The sequence below is a fragment of the Aphelocoma coerulescens genome, chromosome 13 (assembly GCF_041296385.1).
Source record: "Aphelocoma coerulescens isolate FSJ_1873_10779 chromosome 13, UR_Acoe_1.0, whole genome shotgun sequence".
Taxonomy (NCBI): Eukaryota; Metazoa; Chordata; class Aves; order Passeriformes; family Corvidae; genus Aphelocoma; species Aphelocoma coerulescens.
The window spans coordinates 13,065,179-13,074,391 of NC_091027.1; the positions used below are offsets into that span (position 1 = coordinate 13,065,179).

The 9,213-nt window shown below is 40.1% G+C and overlaps 1 long non-coding RNA gene across 2 annotated transcripts; it reads right to left on the reverse strand.

Moving 5' to 3' along the window:
* Positions 1 to 469: 469 nt before the first annotated feature.
* LOC138118330 (uncharacterized) lies at positions 470 to 4,137 on the reverse strand. 2 transcript variants are annotated; one of them, XR_011155098.1, is made up of 3 exons: positions 4,000 to 4,137; positions 929 to 1,085; positions 470 to 772 (listed from the first exon to the last, which is right to left on the reverse strand). It is a non-coding gene; the product is annotated as an uncharacterized lncRNA (long non-coding RNA). The 2 variants fall into 2 exon arrangements; XR_011155097.1 differs by lacking the exon at positions 4,000 to 4,137 and adding an exon at positions 2,526 to 2,610.
* Between the last annotated feature and the right edge of the window lie 5,076 nt (positions 4,138 to 9,213).

The following is a 9,213-nucleotide window of genomic DNA, read 5'->3' on the forward strand; positions in this document are numbered from 1 at the left end:
GAGCCAGTACTGGAAGGGCTGATAGAAATGGCATATTGTCTGTACTGCCCTCTTGGAAGAAGCTGTAAATTTTTTGAGATATAAATGATTCTAGCAGTGTTCTTAAAGAGAATATTAAGAAGGACAGCATAACCCAGCAAACCCTTTTCCCTGTGTTTAGATGGATTAGACTCCTTCCTTTCCTATCTAAATCTGGGGTAGTTCTGCTGTTATCTAAAAGCAGTTTTCATTAGAGGAAAAAATGTACATCCAAGTAAAATGTGAAGTTGAAAGTCAGAACTGAGATAGAGCTGGTTGCATCACTTGATCTCTATCTGAATGCTACTGGTGTGATTATCGCAGTGCACTGGCTCAGTGGAGAGGGAGGATGGGCAGGCAGCAGGCAGGAATTCCATTTGTTGGGGGAAAAAGTGAAAAATTTCACAGCAGTTTCTGTGGTTTTTTTACTAGATTTTGCTGAATGGCACAAATGTAATACTACAAAGCTTTTTTGGTAGTTTGATTTCAGGGAAAGGAAAATGCATGGAGAAGAAAATATGTGGGATAAAAATGAGGCAGTAATCTTCAAATTTCCCTGTAAAAGCAGTCTGAGTTGTGGGGAAGCACAGAAATACAAAACTGTTTCTTGTTACCCCCTGTCCCACAGATCTTGGGAGAAGTGAAAGCAGAATCTCAATCCCACAGTCTGTAATTTCTTTTCATGTTCTGTCACTGGAGTGAGTGGGTGAGTGGCATGCAGTGAGGAAACTGGAGCAGTCAGGGAGCCTTTGTTCTGCAAAGAGAAATTCAAATTAATGAAAGAGCAAATAGTAATCAGACCAACTATGGGGGACTAAAGGAACAGCAAAAATGCATGAAAGCCCAGTAAGAAACCCCAAACCAACAAAAAAATCACCCCCAAAAAACCAACAGAAAATCCCCCTCCTACCTAAAAGAGTCCATCTACTTGGAGGTAGTGCTGTGTCCCAGGCTCTCACTGTGTGCAGGTTGTGTCTTCCTCTTCATTTCTCCTTCTGTATCCATTCTCACTGACTGACTACAGTCCTGCTCTTTGCAATCCTTGTTCTGTCTAGACATGCCTTGTCCTGGGAAAGTAAAATGGGCAAGGTGTCATTAGGCTGGAGAGAGAAGGACTTCAGAACTTGCTGCAAGGGCACTTGCCAGCACTGCAATACAAATAGCATTCTCACCAGTTTGCAGGTGAGAGGGGTAAAACTCCTATCTTATTTACTGAGCCCTTCAGAGGAATCTCTTGGGACAAATGAAGTTCTTCAGCTAGCAAAGGTCTTGAATGTTTTCTGAAAAGCCTTCAGATATTTTCCCCAGATAACTCCCATGTCAAGACATGAATGCTGTGCTGCTTCCCTCCTGTATAACATAACCCTATACAGTTCTTTGAGGCTATCACGGTAAGCTCTGCACCCCCAAATTTCCTGAAAGCTTCTAAATTAGAGGTTTCATCTCTGTCATAACTTGTGTCAAAGCCCCCATCATTTTACACTAACTCTCATTTCTTTGCTTCCTTTCTTTTACCACAGTAGCTGTGAGATTTGCAGCAAGAAAGGGTGTCACATACTACATCAGCTAAGTGAGGTATTGAATATTTTATGAATTTAAGTCTTCAGTGTTCATTTATCTTGCTTTTTTATTTTTATTTTGGAAAACAAATGGTGTCATTCATGTTGCCTAATGTTTTACAGCAGCAACATCTGTTATTTTTCCCTTTTCTGTTTCTGAGGATATAGACATATTACATGTGGCACTTAAAGCTGCATTTAACATAAATTACAACTGATACACAATTTGTATTTCTCTGCCTGACTTTTAAAATAATTGTCAGAGATTAATCCATGTTCACAAGGATTTTTTTTCCTCAGTAGAGTTTTCTGTTTTGCTCCCTATGCTTGTGTTTTGCCTCTGATATGAGGTAAACTCAGCAGCATTTGAATCAAACAAGAAATGTGCCACATTCAAAATTGGGCAGTATAAGCTTGTTTACCCTTTCCCATTCTTTACCACTAGGACTTTTAACTAGGGTCTTATACCTTACCATCTGGATTACTGCAGCAACCTTGCAAGCTGCAAGCAAAGCTATATCCCCCTCTTCCAATGTATATGAAAATGCAACAGCTCTGAACATCCTGCCCGTGATGCCTTCCCCTAAATGAACCCTCTCTTTATGCCTCATTAGATTCTCATTTTGTATTATCCTGTTTACATCTTGTGCTACTCAGTTTCTTTTCTTATATAATCTTTTATTGGATTGTTCACATTCTTTCTACTTTATTAATGGTCATAGCCCCTTTCTTCAATTTTCTTGGGGTTTTTTTCTGCCAGTTAACTGTAGCTTTCTGCCATATTACTCTATTTGGAGGTTTTCTGTGTCGAATCTCAGTGTTACTTATCATTCAAAATCCATGCTGAGAACCAGTTCTTCAAGGAAATTCTTCTGTAGTGTTGGTTTCAATCAAGATAACTCAATAGTGCAAAACATTTAACTTCCGTGGATAATAATTTAATCTTACTGTATTTACAAGAATCTTCCCCTTGATCTTCTGAAATTTTTTTGTTGACACTTTGAATCACCCCTGTGATCCTGTTGTGGTTCTGAACCTGCTGAAGATTTGAGCTCTGTGTTCTCGTGGAGTCAAATTGACACTAAGGGCCTTAATCATGGTTTGCAGGTGTGTGTCATATGGGCTCTTCATAACATGAATTACACATCTTTGCATTATGCTCTTCAGCACTGAAACTAATAACAGAACTGAAACTAACAGAGAATACTTATGTTTTAGTAAAAATGAAGTTAAACTCATGAGATGGTAATACTTCAGGATCTGAAATTCTTTAATATAGAAATATTATTTGTAATTATCTGTTTCCAGGACTCTGATTCTAGATGTTGTAGTATACTGCTGAAATACACAGTTGAAGTTTTTGACAAGGGATGAATGAAATCTGAATTTTCTGTGACACTGAAAAATAACATCAGTTGAGGTTATTATTTGCAAAACAGATAGTCTGATTTTGTACTCTCTTGAAGAGAGTGCCCATGAAATTTTCATTGCTGCTGTCCAGGACTGACCTCAGCTAACGCCATCAGTGAACTTTACAGCCCCACAGTGCTGTTCTGGTGCTGCTGCTACTGCCAGTGCTGTTGAGTTGGAATTCATTGTGATATGAAGTGAGCAGGAGAACTTCAGATTATGATATATTTAAATTCAATTAGTGCCCCTTATGCCATGGGAAGCCATTGCAATATCTGAAGAGGAGAAAAATAAATAAATTCCTGCAGCCCTCTCCTATTTGTACTTCTTACTATTTTCCTAGAGCCCTGCTCTGAATTTAAATTGTGTTCATCGCAAGTGTCACGAATCAGAAGATGTTAAATGCAGGACCGTTGTGATTTAACCCCAGCTGGTAACTAAGCCCCACACAGCCACTGGCACCTTCCCCCTCCCAGCATTAAACAATTGCTCCCCACCAACCAAATGATGCCCAGACAGTCCCAGAGCAGCAGCCCCTGGACAACCAGTTTATTGCTGAGCATGATGCCATGGTCTGGAATATCCCTTTGGCCATTTGGGGTCAGCTCTCCTGGCTGTGTTCCCTCCCAGCTCCTTGTGCATCCTCATTCTCCTTGCTGGTGGGGTGGAGTGAGGAGCAGGCAAGTCCCTGACTCTGTACAAGCCCTGCTCAGCAACAACTAAAATAACCCTTTGCTATCAGCACTGTTCCCAGCTCAATCTAAAACACAATCCATACTAGCTACTGTGAAGAAAATTAACTCTACTCAGCCTTAGACAGCACAATTATGAAGAAATAAACATTTATCAGATAGGCTTTTGAGAAGGTGAATAATTTAGCTGGAAACATTCCACCAATAACTAAAGCATGCTGCTGACTGACAATTTATTCCATCCCATTGAGATGCAAGGAGTTGTTGCATGCTGAGTGAATATTGATCTGTTCTATACAGATAAATGAAATTCCACTTACAATTCTTTAGTTGCTCACTTGTCACCAATTAAACCTGAAGAGCATGGTCATGCACCAAAAATATTAATTAGCTCTCTTCAGTTGCTTGTTATCTGCTGACCCAAGAGGCTGTGGGCTGGCTTGTTGGATCCAGCTGTGTCTGGCCTTCACTCTATGCAAGAGCTCTTCTCTGGCTCATGTCATTCCTTTTCCATGATCCTTCGTGATGATGATGAGAGTCGTAGGGTATATACAAGTGGGGGGAAAAAAATAATTACTTGTTCCTTCCTTCCCCTACTTCCTTTCAGTTTTATCTGGTCGTTAGTCATTACCTTTTTGGATGTATTCTGGTCCTTCTTTCTCACTACTACCTGCAGAGTCAGTGGTCATCATTTAAAAGCTGTGTCTTTACTGGATGTGCACCATGTAACAAGGTATGAACTGATGAAAAAACATCTGTACTAGAGTCAAAAATGAACTTCTAAGTAAATTATTTGTTCTCTGGACTGAGATTTCAGAAAGTCACAGGACCCCTACCAGGAATGTAACTGATTGCCAGAAAGTGGGCCAATATTACAGGAAGAGGAGAAAACAAATGGCAGAATGAAAGCTAGGGAATAAAATCCAAAGGAGCACTGAGTTTGCTGAGAGGAGTGTCTGGTCAGCAGACCAGCTGAAGCATCTACTCTTTTGCTGATGTTCCTCCCCCTTGCTGCAGCAGAGCTGTAACAGCCTGCAAGGAGGTTGGTCAGTGGAGCATTAAGAAGCAATAATGGCTCTCCTAATAGGAGTCAGGTCTCTGGCTTCTTACCTTCCCTCGCAATCAGGGGTTCTAAAAATAATGCCTTCAGAGAAAAGGCAGAAAATAAACAAGGTGATGAGGCTGTATTTTGAGCAGTTTCATTTCTAAATCCTGAGTGATTCTGCTGACATGTAGTTATACAGGTGTAATGGAGATCACAATCTAGGCCTTGATCTTAAAGTGACATTTCAGTGTTTTGGCAGCTCTAAAAATACTGGCATTTCTAGTAGTAGGAGACCATGAAAATATTGATTCAGCATCAGAATTGTTTTGTAAAGCATTGATGGCTGGTTTCTGAAAGGAAGAATGTTGCTGCAGGTTCTGTAGTACATCGCTATCAAGGAAGGAGTAAGGCCATTGAAAACCAAACATTTGTAGGTGAGGAACATTGCTTAAGAAATCAGCTAAGTTGCAGCTTTCTGACTATATATCCCACTGTCCCATAACTTGGAAAAAAAGAAATTGTGCTGAGAAAACCAGACTTGCCCTGTAGTTTAAGCTACTCTAAGGCAGGGGAGGGGTCTTCAGATTCTTCTTCTGTAGGGGATCTTTTAAGTAAGCCCACTGAATGGTAAAATACAATAAAATTCACATCATTTGGAGAGATTAAAATGACAAAGTACCATTGGGCAGAGCAAGCTTGCTTGTCACTGTCAAAATTTACATGAATATGAGGCATACAAAACAGAGCAGAAGCACTTACTAGTACTTACAGTATGTGGGCAATGTAGTTATTTTTTCATTAGGAGAGCAGTAAGGAGAAGAAAAATCAACAAACCTTGAGGAAAAAATGTGCTTTGTTAAAAGTGTTTTTCTTCAGAAAGAGCTTATTCAACGACCCCTGCCATGCTCCAGCAAACACTGAAGTAGATCAATGCAGTAGAGGAAGAACATTTTCGGAGCTGGTGTGCCTTGGAGTCTGTGTGTGTCTGAGTAACAGAGGCAGCCCAGCCCAGCTCTGAAACAAGCAAGTTTATTTCTCTTGTGCTGGTAGTCAAAGAAATGAAGGAGAGATGAGGGTGACAAAGGAATCCCTCTATTGTGCTGTTGTAATGAGAATTTGATTAGACTGGTAATGTTTGTCATGTTCTCTTTTATGTCATAGACTTCACTGCATTTATTGTTCAAGCAGTAACGCATCCTAAGCATGTTTCTCTTCTGCTCTCTCCACAACTTTTTTCCATTCTGCTCCCATCCTGTCTTCTGGTTCATGTCTGTTTCATCACCAAAGGAAAAAAAATAACCTACTTTTTGGGGGTGTTTTTTTATTTGTGTGTCTAGAAGGATTGCAAGCCTTCTTTTAATTCAGTGGAACCAAGAGGGTCCTTCATTTATTGCTTTATTTGCATAGAAGACAAAGTTAGAGGTCCAGAGTCTTTGTTCTCATCTGGTTTAGTCCTGTCCTCCCTGCAGCTGGCAATTTCAGAGAAGGGAGAGCATTCAGGATCATGGCAGTACAATTTTGATAGGGAAGTCACTTCAAAACCCCCTGAAGAGAAAAATTTAGACCAAGTCTAACACCAACTAATGCCATTGTGTTGGAGCCTTATCAGTAGAGCAGTTGTGTGAATCTGTTATTTGAAGGCTGGTATTAGCAAGACTCTGCAGGCTGTTCCAAATATGAGCATTGATAGTATTTGTAGTGTGAGGGAAGGGGAAGAGAGACAGGAGAGTGATATTCAGCTCTTGTTCCTATGGTAATGGCTAGTCTTCTTGGTATGTGGACAACATGATTGCTCCCAAATCAGTAATTTAAAACTTGATGAGCCATCAATGAAACTGCCTTGCAAGTAGCACACAAATCAGAAGCCAAGCCAGTGATTCTAATGATTACTTCTTTCCCTCCTAAAAGTTTCTTGTGTTTTGGGGACAAGACACTTCTGCTGCTGCATCACTCTGCTACTGCCACTGTAGTTGCATGGAAGGAATTTACTGCTTTTGATTCATCCTCCATTTTACTTAAAAGCAAAAATGTAATTCCCTTTCCTCCAAACCAAATGTAATGCTACAACTTCAGTGAGAGAGCTGGTATAAGCTGAATTTAAGGGAAACCATCTGGAGGGAAGCTAAAGCTGAAAAACTTACAGTATTGTACTAGTAATCCAGTACTGGTAGTGGGCAGGCTGTGTAGGGGAAGCTGGAGATCTCCTTCAATGTTTCTTCCAGTTCTGTATATCAACGAAGTTGTACTTCTTCAGCCCAAACTTGTTAATGTTCTCATGAATAGCATATTCCAGTTTGGGTTTTGATTGTTCATCTAGGAATATACTGACCGCATCAGGCCTTTCAGTCGGAAACCTTGGAAAAAGAAATTTCTAGGAAGCTGAAGAATACTGAGATCCCAAAGGCTGTACTCTATTGATGGGGCTGCTTTCTGGTTGCTCTCAAACAGCTGAGGGGAGGCTCTAGTCTTGTACCTCTCGGCCTCTGTTGCCAAGTGTTGGAATCGGAAACTCAGCACTCTCTTTTTCTTAAGAGAACTTTGGATACTGGAGTTTCAGTTGGAATTTTCTATGAAAAGGCAGGAAGAAAAGCTCTTTCAGAAAAAATAACTGCATTTTCCCCAAGATGCCAAGGAAGTGGGTTCAGAAACATACCATGAAATTGAAATTTCTCAAAGTGCCTCTTACATCTTTGCTACAATTACTGTAATTCACAATAATAGATTCAGCACTATTTTTAAAAGCTTTTGAAAGTTGCAAGTAGCATCCATAAATTGTGGGTTGTGGGCAAGCTATGAAACCATAGGTTTCCAGGGCCTTTATTTAAATGAGAATGTGAGAGAAAGATGTAACAAAAGTAGTTATGAAAAAACATGAAAGTTTGCATTGTGATGAACAGTAACTAAAAAAAGGCAGGAAACGCTTTAGCCTTTGTAAAAGTTGTCTTCAGGTTGGGCATCATCTTGCAGAGCTGGGAATGAACCTCTTTTGTTCTAATAATTGCTTTTTTTGAAAAGACTGGTTAAAATGGTAGCTCACTGGGCAAGAAACTGTTAACAGTTTGAGAGAATATGAATACCCATCTACAACAGCCAGAGGAACCTGTTTAGGCTGTGCTCTATTGGTACAGACTTTGGTATTCAGGTAAGGTAGGTGGATGGATTGTGGGGATGGGAGGAAGGTCAGAGTGGAATATTGGCAACAAGAGAGGGAATGAAGGGAAATAGCCACCAAAAGAGAGCATTAACACTGGTGATATTCACAAAGGGCCCAACAATTGTAAAATGGTAAATAACAGCAGGAACTGCTGATAAGAGAGCTATTTTTTTCACTTGAAAAAGAGCATATGAGAAAGCAATGCGTTTTTAATGTGCTTAAATGAAAATTAGTTTTATCTCTAGGGCAGAGAACTGTTCTGGGAAGGACTCAAACTCAGAGCTGGAGGATTTGCCTGAATGTTAGTCTCATCAGCCCATCTTTGGAAGCATAAGAAATTACTAGTATTTCAAAAGGAAAATATTACTAGTAGTAAAGACTACTTGATAAGAATACAGTGGCTATTAAAAAATACACAATTCAGGAATGGTATGGAATTGTTGGAGGAAGTCCACAGAACAAACTCAAATACATATTATACTGAGGGATTCAGGGATTGCAGTCCACTGTCTTTATCAAAGAGAACTGGAGAGGAATTTAATCAGTGTGTACATAAGGGCTGAGAAAACAAAAGGCTCATCTATGTGACTTTTGTCTGATGAATCGACTGTCTGAAAAAGCAGGAAATTATACATATTGGAGTCAGTGGAAAACATGTGAGAATGGGTTTTGTGAGCTATATGACTGAACATCTTGTCAAGACAAACCCCAAAACAGTGCATTAGCCCAAGCTGAGAAGGAATAATAGTTGGTGTACACTACTGTGGTACTGTCCACAATTTTACTTCTAGCAGTTCTGTGCCATATGACTATTCATTAGTGGATGTAGTGGGATGTGTGAGTCAGTGTGTGGCCTCCCAAGATGTATTTGAAGGACCTGTGCAGCCTTCAGCGAGGACAACCTACAGAACAAAAAATAAAGAAATCCTGTCCTGACAGCAGGTTTCTGAAAGCAGCATCTCTCTATCAACCTTGGCTGATGCATTGTGTTAGAGTTTGTCTTGACATGATGTTGCAGTCACACAGCAAGGTATGAAAGGGATGTCACATAACTCAGTTGTTAATGAAGCAGCTCCTCATTGAACGCTATAACTCATCATGTGTCTTCTCTGACGTGGCATGAAAGAAGGGGCTTTATTTTAGAAGGAAGAAGTGCCAATGAGAAATGAGAAAGAAAAAAGCTGTTGAGTAAAATGCATATTGCTCAGGGTTGCTTGTTGTGCTGTACCAGTGCATCGCAGGTAATTAGGTGACTCATTTGAAGCACACCCCACCTCTTCAAATGTTTTGGTAGGTGGGTGATTGCTCCCAGGCTTGTATGTGAATGAATTTCTC